The sequence below is a fragment of the Caretta caretta genome, chromosome 1 (genome assembly GCF_965140235.1).
Source record: "Caretta caretta isolate rCarCar2 chromosome 1, rCarCar1.hap1, whole genome shotgun sequence".
NCBI classification, from domain to species: domain Eukaryota; kingdom Metazoa; phylum Chordata; order Testudines; family Cheloniidae; genus Caretta; species Caretta caretta.
The window spans coordinates 140,774,253-140,790,949 of NC_134206.1; positions in this window are offsets into that span (position 1 = coordinate 140,774,253).

The following is a 16,697-nucleotide window of genomic DNA, read 5'->3' on the forward strand; positions in this document are numbered from 1 at the left end:
TAGTGGTTCTGTTGTGTGGTATGTGGTTGTTGGTGAGTATTTGCTTCAGGTTGCGGGGCTGTCTGTAGGCAAGGACTGGCCTGTCTCCCAAGACTTGTGAGAGTGTTGGGACACCATCACAGGGCCTAATAACATCAGCCACACTATCAGAGGCTCGTTCACCTGCACATCCACCAATGTGATATATGCCATCATGTGCCAGCAATGCCCCTTTTCTTTTTGCGAATACAGACTAACAGGGCTGTTCCTCTGAAACCTGTCATTGTTATTCAGAGCTTTACAACTCTGATACTGATTGTGTGCCTAACACTGCTCCTTCACTATCAGAGGTATGTGTGTCTGCATGCCTGCAGGCCCCCATTTGTGTGAGTGCATGGAAAACCAGTTTATGCATTTTAAACTAAAGGAATTAACAGAGGCTCCCCCCTCCCCCTCAATTTCCCTTATTCCCTTCCCTTATTAGGGGCATGTCTATATCGTGGGACCAAGGTGTGAAGTTACAGCACATACATTACAGCACCTTAAACCCCTGAGTGCACACTCTCCTTCAGAAGTAAAGTTGACCTTAGTTTAGACAGGTTTCAGAGGAACAGCCGTGTTAGTCTGTATTCGCAAAAAGAAAAGGAGTACTTGTGGCACCTTAGAGACTAACCAATTTATTTGAGCATGAGCTTTCGTGAGCTACAGCTCACTTCATCAGATGCATACCGTGGAAACTGCAGCAGACTTTATATATACACAGAGAATATGAAACAATACCTCCTCCCACCCCACTGTCCTGCTGGTAATAGCTTATCTAAAGTTTAGACATTGTCAGTCAGGGCAACCATAGAAGATTGCAGGAGTCCTTCCCTAACACACTATTAATCAACAGGCTTTTTACCTCTGTTGGACATTTTTTAAATTTTGTACAGTTCAAGTGTATCCCCCATTTGATTTTTTAAGTCTAAAGAGAAGGAGTGACGTAATGGAGCATTTAGAGAAATGTAGGTCTGAAAGGGACCTGATAGGTCATTTAGTCCAGTCCCTGGCACTGAGGCAGGACTACGTATTATCTAGGCCACCTCTGACAGGTGTTTGTCTAACCTGTTCTTAAAAACCTCTAATGACAGAGATTCCACAGCCTCCCTAGGTAATTTGTTCCCGTGCTTAACCATCCTAACAGGAAGTTTTGCCTAAAATCTAATCTAAATCTCCCTTGCTCCAATTTAAATTCATTACTTCTTTTCCTGTCCTCAGTGGATAAGGAGAACAATTTATCACCCTCCTCTTTAAAACAACCTTTTATGTACTTGAAGACTATTGTGCCCCCGCCCCATCTTCTCTCCTACACACAAAACAAACCCAAATTTTTCAATCTTTCAATCTTTTTAAATCTTTCCACACAAATGGGGGGAGGGGGTTGCAGGTTTTCTAGACCTTTAATCATTTTTCTTGCTCCCCTTTGGACTTTCTCCAGAATGTCCACATCTTTCCCAAAGTGCTATGCCCAGAACTGGACATTGTACAGCCGTAGAGACCTTATCAATGCTTAGATGAGTGGAATAATTACTTCTTGTGTCTTGCTGACAACACTCCTGCTACTACGTAGAATGATTTTTGTTTTTTTTGCAACAGTATTATATTGTTGACTCATATTTAGTTTAGAGACTAACCAATTTATTTGAGCATGAGCTTGTGGCACCTTAGAGACTAACCAATTTATTTGAGCATGAGCTTTCATGAGCTACAGCTCACTTCATCGGATGCATACCGTGGACACTGCAGCAATCATGAAACAATACCTCCTCCCACCCCACTGTCCTGCTAGTAATAGCTTATCTAAAGTGATCATCAAGTTGGGCCATTTCCAGCACAAATCCAGGTTTTCTCACCCTCCACAGAAACTCACTCTCCTGCTGGTAATAGCCCATCCAAAGTGACAACTCTCTTCACAATGTGCATGATAATCAAGGTGGGCCATTTCCTGCACAAATCCAGGTTCTCTCACCCCCTCACCCCCCTCCAAAAACCACACACACAAACTCACTCTCCTGCTGGTAAAAGCTCATCCAAAGTGACCACTCTCCCTACAATGTGCATGATAAGCAAGGTGGGCCATTTCCAGCACAAATCCAGGTTTTCTCACCCCCCCCCCACCCCCATACACACACAAACTCACTCTCCTGCTGGTAATAGCTCATCCAAAGTGACCACTCTCCCTACAATGTGCATGGTAATCAAGGTGGGCCATGTCCAGCACAATCCAGGCTCTCTCACCCCCACCCCTTCCCGGGGGAGGGGAAGAAGGGGGGGAGGGGAGAGAACCTGGATTTGTGCAGGAAATGGCCCACCTTGATTATCATGCACATTGTGAAGAGAGTTGTCACTTTGGATGGGCTATTACCAGCAGGAGAGTGAGTTTGTGTGTAGGGGGGGTGGAGGGTGAGAAAACCTGGATTTGTGCTGGAAATGGCCCAACTTGATGATCACTTTAGATAAGCTATTACCAGCAGGACAGTGGGGTGGGAGGAGGTATTGTTTCATAATCTCTGTGTGTATATAATATCTGCTGCAGTTTCCACGGTATGCGTCCGATGAAGTGAGCTGTAGCTCACGAAAGCTCATGCTCAAATAAATTGGTTAGTCTCTAAGGTGCCACAAGTACTCCTTTTCTTTTTGCGAATACAGACTAACACGGCTGTACTCTGAAACCCATATTTAGTTTGTGATTCACTATAACCTCCAGATCCTTTTCTGCAGTACTGCTTCATAGTCAATCATTTCCTATTTTGTATTTGTGCAATTGATTTTTCCTGCCTAAATGTAGTACTTTGTATTTGTCCTTAATGAATTTCATCCTATTTATTTCAGACCATTTCTTCCAGTTTGTCAAGATCATTTTGAATTCTAATCCTGCCCTCCAAAGCACTTGCAGCCCCTCCCAACTGGGTGTCATCTGCACATTTTATAAGTGTAAGCAGAGTCAGGATGAGCTCTACCCTGACATCTGGTGGCCAGTCATGGTGGGTTATGGAAAAGAACTTCAGGGGCTGATTTCATTTGCATAGGCACACCTACCCCGCCTAGATGGTCACTTTGGCTGCTGTAGGAGCCCCAGTTTCTCTGTTATTGGGGTAGGAAGAATAAACTGTTATTATCCTGATTATGTGAATCAAGGACAGTAGAACTGTACTTGGCCTTTTGTTATGCTGGGGGGACTCACCATCAACTATGCAGCACTCGCTAGGAAAGGGCCAAGGGTTCCAAAACCCAGTGAATTGAGAGAGGTTAGGTATAGGTATTAATACCTGATGGTATGGGCTCCCTGATAAGGGCCTTACATACTAATTGCACCTTCTTCAAGTAGAATATCAGAGCTAGTTTTGATTCTACTATGAGTCTAGTTATAGGCTACTGAGCTGAATTCACTTTGGGCCAATGGTGTACCAGCACTGAGGCTCCCCTACTACAAGCTGAACTTGCTAAAGAGATAAAATTACTAAGAGCTGAAATCACTGAGTGTTGTGTTAAGTAGGGGGCGGGCCTAAAGATATATTGTGGAGCAGTTCATGGGGTGACTGGTGGAGTGGAGTGGCTGGCAGAGCAGAGCAGTTTGTGGGATGGCTGGTGGAGCAAAGCAATTCATGGAGTAGCTAGTGGAGCAGAGCAGAGCCCCACAGAGAGGTTGGGCAGTCGGCTTTGTACCATGTAAGGTGCCCCTTAACCCCCCCCATTTCCACCCAGGTTGGGAGGTAAAACTCTGCAGATAAACTTTCAAATTCTGGGGCTGCACTGACCAGGGACAGAGACTTTGGGAACTTTGTGTGACTTTTTGGGTTGCTGGACTCAAGAACCAAAGGGAAAGGACATGGCCCAATTTGCTTGGGGTGGGTTTTGGCTCACGGTTTTGTGTTATGAATCCTGTTGGTGGTGTTTTCACAACATAATGCCACATTGTTTCTCTCTGTTATTAAAAGGCTTTTGCTACACCCAGACTCTGTGCTTGCGAGAGGGGACGTATTACTTCTTAGAGGCGCCCAGCAGGGGTGGTGTATATTTGTCACTGGGTGGGGGCTCGAGTGGGTTTTGCATTGTGTTATTGGAATGGAACCCCTAGACACTGAACCCGGCCCTTGTTGCTGCTAACTCTGATGGGCAGAAGGGTTACATAAGCATATTCTCCAATCCATTAGCCAAGTCATTAATGAAAATATTGAATAGTACTGGATCCAGGACTGGCCTTTGCAGGACCCCACTAGATACGTCCTCCCAGTTTGACAGTGAACCATTCATAACTACTCTTTGAATATAGTCTTTCAACCAGACCATATTTCCCTAATTTGCTTTGCTTAGGTGACGGTCATGTGGGACTGTGTCAAAAGCCTTACTAAAATGAAAATATATCACATGTACTGCTTCTCCCGTTATCCACTAGATCAGTGACCCTGTCGAAGGCAATTAGGTTGGTTTTGCATGATTTGTTCTTGACATATCCATACTTTCTATTCCTTAGAACCAGATTATCCTCTACATGGTTAAAAATTAATTGTTTAATAATTTGTTCCAGCATCTTTCCAGGTATCAAAGTTAGGCTGATTGGTCTATAATTCCCTGGTCCTCTTTGTTCCTCTTTATAGAGACTTAGGGCTAGATTCATAAAGGTTTACGTGTCTACATCCCAATTTAAGGCTCTACCAAATCCCCAAACTCTTGTCAAATGCTTTAGGCACCTAAACTCACTCCGCACCTACATTTTCAGGGTAAAATTTCCTTTGGTACCTAATTTTCTGCATGCGCACTGCTGCGTTATTCTAGACATCTGAGTGCCTATATCCCACCCAAGGCTCAGAGCAATTCAGAAACCAGGGAAGATTGGGGAAGGAGGCAATGCATATCTTGTGAGTGGGGCCTGAGCCAATAGGTAGATCTTACTGGAAAACAATGACATGAGTCACTCACCACCTTATAACTTCGTGCCCAGTGGTTAGAGTACTCAGCTGTGATGTAGGAGACTCAATTCCCTCCTCAGGCAGAGGGGAAGAAAGGCTTTGAACAGGGGTCTCCCAAATCCCAGGTGAATGCTCTAACCACTGCAATAGAAGGTACAAGGTGGGTACCACATCCTCTGGCTGTTCTGTGGAAGTTAGATACCTGCCTAGCTGCCTGATTCCAGGAGTGGGGTTCCCATTCATGGATCTCCAGGCAGATCTAGGCGCCTGCCTGCACTGGGAATATAGGCACTGAACTCTGAGGAAGTGGGTCTCAGCACACACTGTTGTAAGGATAAAGTGAAGCCTAGTGGCATACAAATTTTGTTAACCTTGATCTATTTCTAATCTATTAATTACTGTTTTAATTTGTGTGGTTGAAGTGAAGTCTTTCTTGGCCTATACGCTTCCTTTGAAGTGTGTGTGTTTCATCACACACAGGAGCAGGCTTTGTGTGTGATGAAACAAGAATATGTCTTTTTTTCTTTATTACATTCACTCTTTGTAGAAGCAGCTTTCATGGCAGCCTTTGGCCTATTTTTCTAATGAAGTGTTGTGTTCTCAAGTTCCACATTTTGCATCTTAAGCCCAGTTCCGTTTGTTGATGATGATCCTTTAAAGCAGGTAGCAACATGTCCTTTTATTTTACATAATACATTGGTGGCCTTTCTTCTAACCCAGTATTGCTCCCTTGCTGAGCAGCAGCAGCAGCTGATGCCTGGGAAAAGGGCCTGGATAAAGAAGTTAGCCCAGAGAACTGGGGTTTGATATGAAAAAATAGGACCAGCAACATCAGTCTGTAGCACAACAAAAGAAAATTTCTTTAAGACTCTGTTTCAGTGGTACCTCACCTCAGTCCGGTTAAAATATATATAGAGATTGAATGGGGATATATGTTGGAGAAATTGTGGTGAAAGAGATTTTATGCATATATGCTAGACATGTCCTATCATCAGAGAGTGTTGGATATTTTCCCTGAAGTTTCTGGATTTTTATATAGGGTTTCCCATTCCTCAGGGTCCCCTTTACTAACCTGCTGCATCTGTCCTCCAGCAGTTCCATTAGTTTGGCTCTTCTATTTAGGATTGTGGTTGGGCTACTCAACAGTAATTTTCACACAAGCTTGTGCATTTGGCTAATTGTTCTTCCCCTGATTTTTTGGAAAGGATAGAAAGACACACAGATAGCTGCTGTGATTATGACCTTTAACTCTACATTTCTATCCCACTCTCACGTGCACACACAACCCAAAACAGGAAAGTTTACTGAACCTGAAAAGGAGAAAAACCCAAGAACTCCAGACTCTCTTAAGGAGACAGACCATCCTGTCACAAGGGGACAGCTGACTGACCCACTTTTCCACTTTCTCTTAGGAACTTTAAGGGACAACCCAACAAGTTTACTCTTCCCATCCCCCCAAAAGAATTTTTCCAGGGGCTTGGCTCTGGAACTGTGGAATTCAGACACTCTTCTGCTGGGTCCTGCTGCTTTCTCTCTCACTTTAAACTGTATGACTCATCAGGGTGTTGGGGAATCTCAGTATTCCATGTCTTGCTACCAGCTTCCCTTTGAAAAGCCGCAAAAGCCACTGGACCTCTCACCCTTTCCCCCACTCTAAAAGCTAAGAGCAGGTAGTAAAGATCTGGAGTCTACTGGGGGTCACAGATGTTCTGCAGAGGCTCTGGAACTGGATACTTTCAACCTTTTGATATTCACTAGCATTAATTGGTGGATTTTTGTCATTCTCTGAGCTTGGAAAGGTGAAGAGGATTGACTGCAGGAAGGAAATGGACAAAAAGGCAGCAGCTTATAGTTAAGTCTCCAATGCTCAGGCTAGTTCAGTTCGTGATTCATGCCCAGAGCTGGCCCACAACATTTTGGGACCTGAGGCAGGGAGCTCAATTGACGCCCTCATGCCCCCTCGCTTGGGCCAAAACTTTGAAAGGTCTCAATTCTGCCTTCTTCCTGTTCTACTCCTCTCATGATACTGCTCTGCTACCTACCCCAATAAAGGAGAACTAACAACTTAAAATGCCTTGTTCAAAAATTTTAAGTAACACTTAAGTGAGCTGTAGCTCACGAAAGCTTATGCTCAAATAAATGTGTTAGTCTCTAAGGTGCCACAAGTCCTCCTTTTCTTTTTACTTAACTTTCAAACGCCTCAACAGCAAATGTAACTTTTCTTGTCTGCACAGTAAACATTGGCATTCTTATCTGTTTGAATAATCAAAGTGGTGCTTTCTGTGCCTTCATGGTTGCAAAGATGGTCCACAGTCTGGGCCAGCTCATGCTCTGTTGAGAAGGTTGCAAGGCCGACCAGCCTCTCATGTGTCATTGTGGAGCGTAGATGTGTTTTTATTAACTTCAGCTTGGAGAAGCTGCGTTCTCCACTGGCAACTGTTACATGACGTGTTAGAAGTATGCGCAGAGCAACAAAAGCATTTGGAAAGAGGGTGGTCATCTTATTTGTGCACATATATTCCAGAACAGCCTTTGGAGTTGATCCTGCTGAAATGTATCTTGAAAGGGCTTTCAGTTCATCACCTAAATCACTCGCATCAATATCGCACGTTATCATGTGTCAACACTGTCTCTAGTGCCCTGCATTGCTGGTGTAGGTCTTCTTCGGGTATAGTGAGGAGTTTTGGAACATCCCAAATATACCCCTGTGTTCCTTGAGCTGCATGAAACATTCTTCAACTGACTGTATTGCACAATCTAGCACCTGGTTAAAGAAATCAACTTTGAATTGTTGTTTGGGGGTCTTTTATGGGATTATCCCGTGCCTCGTAATCAAAATGTCTTCTTCGGTGACTCTTGTATTCCTGAATGGGTGGGAAAATAGCTTCAGTGTGCAGTTTCTCTGCCAACTTCTGTGCACTCTTCAGAACGTTTTGAAATCCCTCATCAGACTCGTAAGACTTTGCTTTGTCCAGTTGTTCCATTGCTCCAGATATATTAAGGTCAACACCTTGGAGTCTCTTGCTTACAACATTTATTTCAAACAGTATGTCATGCTACAACACTAAGCCACACAGAAATTTCAAGTTACGTATGTTTCTGGTGATTCCATTTCCCTCTGCCACTGTTCTCCCACGAACAGTTCCTGTCATAGCATTATCCTCCATAATGGCAACTATGGCATCATCTATCTTCCCAATTTGGTGTTCGATAGGCTTTATTGCCTCCACTCAACTTTCCCATCGTGTGGCTCTCAGTGGTTTCAGTGTCAGAGAGGATGTTCCCAGATGTTGCTTCCAAATTTGCCATCAATGAGTTGATGCAGAGAAAAACACATGGATGCTTTGAATTACATTAAAAAATTCAGCAGCCTCACTAGAAGCTGATGCTGCATCACTGACCACCAAGTTCAATGAATGAGAACTGCATGGGACAAAAAAAGCTCGAGGGTTTAACTCTTGGATCCATGTCTGCACTCCTCTGTTCTTTCCTCTCATGTTGGCACCATTATAGTAGCCTGACCTCTCATGTCACCTATTCCAATTCCCGTATCTTCCAGCTTTTTAATAAGCACATTTGTCATACCAGCTCATGTAGTATCATCAACGTCAATAAATTCTAGAAAATGCTCTCTGACATCTTTGCAGGGACATTTTCACTAGGTTCTGTTGTTGTTACAAAATGCACCATTAAAGTAATTTGTTCCGTATGGCTGATGTCAGGTGTGCAGTCCAGAATAATATCTTGCTGACTTCAGATCTGCCACAATATTCTGTTTGACTTTTTTTGCCAGTAACCGTATGATCTCATTTTGAATAGTTTTTCCAAGGTAGTGTTGTGTGTACATTTCTTGGGTGGTGACTCTTCTTAGATGCTCCTGGAGTACAGCATCAAACTCAGCCGTCAGCTCCACAATTTAAAGGAAGTTTCCATTGTTTGGCACATACAGCTGATCTGAAGTGCCACGCAGTGCTAGGTTTTGGGTAGCAAGCATTCTCACAATGGCAATGAGTCTTTTCAGAACATTTTGCCAGTAAAGAGACTCTGATGCAATCTTTTCTTGATGCTGATCATCTATGGTGGCCTTTAACCTTAGTCTCATCTCAAACTCTTTCCACCTATGGAATGCTCTCTGGTGATTTGCTGCCTTCTCATGGCATGCCAGATTTCTAGCCAGATTTTTCCAGTCCTTTGTTTCTGTAGAACCCAATGTGGCTGGAACATTAGACTGGAAGAGTTTGCAACAAAAACAGTATGCAGCATTCTGGGTTTTTTGAGTACATAAACCATGGCCTCTCCACTTTGTCACCATTGTGGATTTCACACCAGTAATGCGTTGGATGGAAACTTCTATTTTCATTGTCTTTGGGGAACATGAAGTTTTTCACTTGCTGTGGCCTATGCAGTACAAGAAAGTCCCTCAGGCTACTGCTCAAGTGGATCCACAGTCCTGGATCATCTAGACTTAAGGAACTAAACTCAGCAGCAGCTATTTCTTGCGCCTCCACCACTCTTCTCTTATCTACACTTTTCAGGAATGTGCATGGTTACATCCATTTGAGATGGAGATATGGATGCTGCAGTAGCTGCCAAGTCACCTGCACTCTGACAAACTGGAAGATCAGGCATCTCCTTACCACTCACATCCTCACTGGGGCCAGAAGACTCACCATAAACATTTGTGTGTATGTATCTCAGGAGAGCTCCTTCTTGCTTAGATAGAAAAGCTTCCTTTGCTTTTTTGCTTTTTCTGAATGCTGCCCGAGAGGGGCGTTTTCTTTTCCCTCATGACTGCTGTTCTGTGCAAGCTATAGTAGCTCTCAACTTAATTGAAGGGGACAAATAAGCAGGCTGGTAGCAGGGCCTGAGTGAGGGAAGATATCAGCATCTTAAGGACCTAACTGGCTCCTACTACTTCGGTTGACTGCCTCTTCTCCTCAAGTGGGTTCAGGAAGCTCTCTGAGAAGCTGGTGTTAATCAGTCCAGGCTCCTGGGGGTGCTAGAGAGGTACATAAGAGGCTCCTCCTCCTCTCTCTCCTTGCAGCTCCTGTTGCTTTCTGTTATTCCCTCTCACCTTTTCTCCTGCCTGCCTGTTATGTCTCTTGTGCCCTCCTTCCTCCAGCACAGCACTCCACCATCTCTGTGCATCTAGAGCACAGAGAATACATATGCACCAGCCGCAGACACAATTTTCTATGCTCTGGGTCCTAGTGGTGCCCCCCACAGTCTGGCACCTGAGGTGACCACCTCAGTTCGCCTCATGGTAAGGCCAGCCCTGTTCATGCCACTGGTCCCAAGCAAAAGCTGATTTCTTGTTAGTACTTTCAGATACATAGAATCATAGAATATCAGGGTTGGAAGGGACCTCAGGAGGCCATCTAGTCCAACCCCCTGCTCAAAGCAGGACCAATCCCCAATTAAATCATCCCAGCCAGGGCTTTGTCAAGCCTGACCTTAAAAACTTCTAAGGAAGGAGATTCTACCACCTCCCTAGGTAACGCATTCCAGTGTTTCACCACCCTCCTAGTGAAAAAGTTTTTTCTAATATCCAACCTAAACCTCCCCCACTGCAACTTGAGACCATTACTCCTTGTCCTGTCCTCTTCTACCACTGAGAATAGTCTAGAACCATCCTCTCTGGAACCACCTCTCAGGTAGTTGAAAGCAGCTATCAAATCCCCCCTCATTTTTCTCTTCTGCAGACTAAACAATCCCAGTTCCCTCAGCCTCTCCTCATAAGTCATGTGTTCCAGACCCCTAATCATTTTTGTTGCCCTCTGCTGGACTCTCTCCAATTTATCCACATCCTTCTTGAAGTGTGGGGCCCAAAACTGGACACAGTACTCCAGATGAGGCCTCACCAATGTGAATAGAGGGGGACGATCACGTCCCTTGATCTGCTCGCTATACCCCTACTTATACATCCCAAAATGCCATTGGCCTTCTTGGCAACAAGGGCACACTGCTGACTCATATCCAGCTTCTCGTCCACTGTCACCCCTAGGTCCTTTTCCACAGAACTGCTGCCTAGCCATTCGGTCCCTAGTCTGTAGCTGTGCATTGGGTTCTTCCGTCCTAAGTGCAGGACCCTGCACTTATCCTTATTGAACCTCATCAGATTTCTTTTGGCCCAATCCTCCAATTTGTCTAGGTCCCTCTGTATCCTATCCCTGCCCTCCAGCGTATCTACCACTCCTCCCAGTTTAGTATCATCCGCAAATTTGCTGAGAGTGCAATCCACACCATCCTCCAGATCATTTATGAAGATATTGAACAAAACCGGCCCCAGGACCGACCCTTGGGGCACTCCACTTGACACCGGCTGCCAACTAGACATGGAGCCATTGATCACTACCCGTTGAGCCTGACAATCTAGCCAATTTTCTACCCACCTTATAGTGCATTCATCCAGCCCATACTTCTTTAACTTGCTGACAAGAATACTGTGGGAGACCGTGTCAAAAGCTTTGCTAAAGTCAAGAAACAATACATCCACTGCTTTCCCTTCATCCACAGAACCAGTAATCTCATCACAGAAGGCTATTAGATTAGTCAGGCATGACCTTCCCTTGGTGAATCCATGCTGACTGTTCCTGATCACTTTCCTCTCATGTAAGTGCTTCAGGATTGATTCTTTGAGGACCTGCTCCATGATTTTTCCGGGGACTGAGGTGAGGCTGACTGGCCTGTAGTTCCCAGGATCCTCCTTCTTCCCTTTTTTAAAGATTGGCACTACATTAGCCTTTTTCCAGTCATCCGGGATTTCCCCCGTTCGCCACGAGTTTTCAAAGGTAATGGCCAACGGCTCTGCAATCACAGCCGCCAATTCCTTTAGCACTCTCGGATGCAACTCGTCCGGCCCCATGGACTTGTGCCTGTCCAGCTTTTCTAAATAGTCCCTAACCACCTCTTTCTCCACAGAGGGCTGGCCATCTATTCCCTATGTTGTGATGCCCAGCGCAGCAGTCTGGGAGCTGACCTTGTTAGTGAAGACAGAGGCAAAAAAAGCATTGAGTACATTAGCTTTTTCCACATCCTCTCTCACTAGGTTGCCTCCCTCATTCATTAAGGGGCCCACACTTTCCTTGGCTTTCTTCTTGTTGCCAACATACCTGAAGAAATCCTTCTTGTTACTCTTGACATCTCTCGCTAGCTGCAGTTCCAGGTGCGATTTGGCCCTCCTGATTTCATTCCTACATGTCCGAGCAATATTTTTATACTCTTCCCTGGTCATATGTCCAACCTTCCACTTCTTGTAAGCTTCTTTTTTATGTTTAAGATCCGCTAGGATTTCACCGTTAAGCCAAGCTGGTCGCCTGCCATATTTACTATTCTTTCGACACATCGGGATGGTTTGTCCCTGTAACCTCAACAGGGATTCCCTGAAATACAGCCAGCTCTCCTGGACTCCTTTCCCCTTCATGTTAGTCCCCCAGGGGATCCTACCCATCCGTTCCCTGAGGGAGTCGAAGTCTGCTTTCCTGAAGTCCAGGGTCCGTATCCTGCTGCTTACCTTTCTTCCCTGTGTCAGGATCCTGAACTCAACCAACTCATGGTCACTGCCTCCCAGATTCCCATCCACTTTTGCTTCCCCCACTAATTCTTCCCGGTTTGTGAGCAGCAGGTCAAGAAAAGCTCCCCCCCCTAGTTGGCTCCTCTAGCACTTGCACTAGGAAATTGTCCCCTACGCTTTCCAAAAACTTCCTGGATTGTCTATGCACCGCTGTATTGCCCTCCCAGCAGATATCAGGAAAATTAAAGTCACCCATGAGATCCAGGGCGTGTGATCTAGTAGCTTCTGCGAGCTGCCGGAAGAAAGCCTCATCCACCTCATCCCCCTGGTCCGGTGGTCTATAGCAGACTCCCACCACTACATCACTCTTGTTGCTCACACTTCTAAACTTAATCCAGAGACACTCAGGTTTTTCTGCAGTTTCGTACCGGAGCTCTGAGCAGTCATACTGCTCCCTTACATACAGTGCTACTCCCCCACCTTTTCTGCCCTGCCTGTCCTTCCTGAACAGTTTATAACCATCCATGACAGTACTCCAGTCATGTGAGTTATCCCACCAAGTCTCTGTTATTCCAATCACGTCATAATTCCTTGACATCACCAGGACCTCCAGTTCTCCCTGCTTGTTTCCAAGGCTTTGTGCATTCGTATATAAGCACTTGAGATAACCTGCTTATCGCCCCTCATTCTCAGTATGAGGCAGGAGCCCTCCCCTCACAGACATTCCTGCCTGTGCTTCCTCCCGGTATCCCGCTTTCCCACTTACCTCAGGGCTTTGGTCTCCTTCCCCCAGTGAACCTAGTTTAAAGCCCTCCTCACTAGGTTAGCCAGCCTGCTCGCAAAGATGCTCTTCCCTCTCTTCGTAAGGTGGAGCCCATCTCTGCCCAGCACTCCTCCTTCATGGAAGACCATCCCATGGTTAAAGAATCCAAAGTCTTCTCTCCGACACCACCTGCGTAGCCATTCGTTGACTTCCATGATTCGACGGTCCCTACCCAGGCCTTTTCCTTCCACGGGGAGGATGGACGAGAACGCCATTTGCGCCTCAAACTTCTTTATCCTTCTTTCCAGAGCCACGTAGTCCACAGTGATCCGCTCAAGGTCATTCTTTGCAGTATCATTGGTGCCCACGTGGAGAAGCAGGAAGGGGTAACGATCCGAGGGCTTGATGAGTCTCGGCAGTCTCTCCGTCACATCGCGAATCTTAGCCCCCGGCAAGCAGCAGACTTCTCGGTTTTCCCAGTCAGGGCGGCAGATAGATGACTCAGTCCCCCGGAGGAGAGAGTCCCCGACCACTACCACCCGCCTCCTTCTCTTGGGAGTGGTGGTCGTGGAACCCCCCATCTCAGGACAGTGCATCTCATGCCTTCCAACCAGCGGAGTCTCCTTCTGCTTTCTCCCCCCAGACATATCATCTGGTCCACTCTCCGCAATGGTACCTGTGGAGAGAACATGAAAGCGGTTAGTTACCTGTGTCCGCATTGCTGGAACCCGGACATTCCCCCTTCTTCTTCTGGAGGTCACATGTTGCCAAGCTTCTTCACTGGCCTCTTGGCTCCTGCTCTAAACCTATTCTAAATCTGCTCTAAATCTTTAGAGCTTTGTGCCCGTAGAAACATATCCTGACTTTTGTCCAGAAAATCCTCCATTTCTCGTATGCAACGCAGGGTCGTTATCTGTTGCTCCAGACCTTCAATCTTCTCTTCCAATATGGAGACCAGCTTGCACTTTGTACAGACAAAGTCGCTTCTGTCCTGTGGAATAAAGACAAACATGGCACATCCAATGCAGATCACAACAGCTGAACCCCCCCCCTTCCATATCACCTTTCTACTATGTACCAGTAATTGAAGTTGAATATGGTGATTCCATACACTTCATGGAATTCTAAACAGCAAGCGTTATTTTGGGTATAAATCAAGCAATCTCTTAAGTAGTCTGGCTTTCTCTCCTCTCTGAACAATGGTTAAGTTACAGTTCCCATGTAGTATTGCTAACTCCAACAATCTTGAGGACTCCCCCCTCCGCCCCCACAAATCATGAGGTGATTTCTTGTTGATTATATTATGCTTTTAGTCTGTTTTGAATCCCCCGCCTACCTCCAGTGTGGTAGCTGCAGCATTCTCAGGCCCTTCCCCGCATTTCTCCCTCTCCCCACCTCGGTCGCTTGCCCAGCTCCACACGTTATTCCTCACAGCTCCTCAACAGGCCTGTGTTGCAAGGATAGAGTGAGAGAAGTGGACGGAGAAGAACCGCCCTCAACTGCTGTGCTCTTTCTGCTCCTCATTCCCCTCCTGTGAGAACATTACTTGCTGCTTCCTCTCCTCCCACCCCTACCGAAAACCTCCTCCTGGTTCCTGGTGTGATATGTGTGTGTATGGGAACTCAGCCTACTTCCTACAGCAGCCCCGATTGGCTGCTCTTTCCTAGGAGGTAGGGAATGGGAGAAGTGAAGGCAGCCAATCAAAGGGATTTCCTCCCCCCCCCCCCCCCCCCCGCAGGACTGGAGCCTCTCACAGGGAGAAAGAGAGACTTCAGCAATGGCCAACATTGCATTAGTCAGGCTGAAATCACAAGAGTTGGCAACACTGCTGACATAGTGTGGCACTTCGACACAATGAAAACAAATAGTAGATGCTTATAAATCACATAAGCCCTGATCACACAAGCTGCCACACTTGTCCCCTGCCCCCGGCTGCCATTGAATCCAATGGGCTCTCCACAGAAGAGCTTGTAACATCAGGGCCTTAGCACATAGTATTTATATCAGTCTGTCTGTTTCCAAATGTGACAAGGCAGCAGAGGGTGGTGTAGAGGGGACTAGTTCATTTGGAAGGCAAAGTTTCCTGTCAGAGAGGCTAAACATTTCTGTATCTTTACTGGAACTTGAATGTAAAAGAACAACACACAATAGATTTAAGATGGACTAAAGCAGTAGTTCTCAAAGCCAGTCCGCCGTTTTTTCAGGGAAAGCCCCTGGCGGACTGGGCCGGTTTGTTTACCTGCCGCGTCCGCAGGTTCAGCCGATCGTGGCTCCCACTGGCCGCAGTTCGCTGCTCCAGGCCAATGGGGCCTGCGGGAAGCAGCGTGGGCCAAGGGTTGTGCTGGCCACCCCTCCTGCAGCCCCCATTGGCCTGGAGCAGCGAACAGCAGCCAGTGGGAGCTGCGATCAGCCGAACCTGCGTAGGCGGCAGGTAAACAAACCGGTCCGGCCTGCCAGGGGCTTTCCCTGAACAAACGGCCCAGCTTTGAGAACCACTGGACTAAAGTATAAAGATAAAAAAGATAGCTATGGAGTAATATTTCTGCACATCCGTCCATGCCTGCAAGTTTTTCCTTGCCCATACCCATTATCTTTCTTGCAGTGGTAGAAATTTAAACATTGATGGATATAGAAAGATGGTTTACATTTTATATTAAGGTAACATTCTATATAGTTTATAATGTCTAGATGTAACAAGCATGTTACAGATGTGAGCAGTGTGCATTATAGACCATTTTAAGCACATCTATTGAAAGTGTGATAGATGGCTATAAGTGACCTATTGGACTAACAGTTGATTTATAACTTATTTATAAACAGAACATGATTAAAATGTCTGACCAAAAAATGAAATTTCACTACTAGAATTTAATCCCAGCTTTGAATACTTTTTATATTATGGGTTCTACTTTCATTTAACATTTATTCTTCTAGTAATGTTAACAACAATTATGGTCACACATCTAGCGGAAACTAGGCCCTTTCAGTGTTGATTTTTTAAAAGTATCATTTTGAAGGATTTTCAGTATTTCCTACCAGTTGCATAAATACAAAATGAACCCAACAGATTTAACAAAATGCATTTGTTAAAGTTATCTGTAAACTGAGGGGCTCTGTTTATTATGAGTTTGCCACCTGGGGTATACATAATTTCTTTCACTGAATTATATAAAGCATTATCATACACAAAACAGGCAAAACATCAATGAATCAAATTATATGTAACATGGTGGCCCAGGTACAAGTGATTATAGAAGGAAAAAGCAATTGAACTATTAATAATAACTCAAAGGCATAAACGTGATGCTTTACAGCAATTTCCACATGAAAGAAAACAATCACAAAATTGCATGTTTGCCACCAGAGTGTTTGTGTGTGTGCACGTTAATGAAAAGTAATTTTACATGACTCTTCAAACACATTTAATCATTTTCATTTCAAAATGACTTCGTAGCTCCTCAGCATTTTCTGTTTTTCTTTGAATATAAAA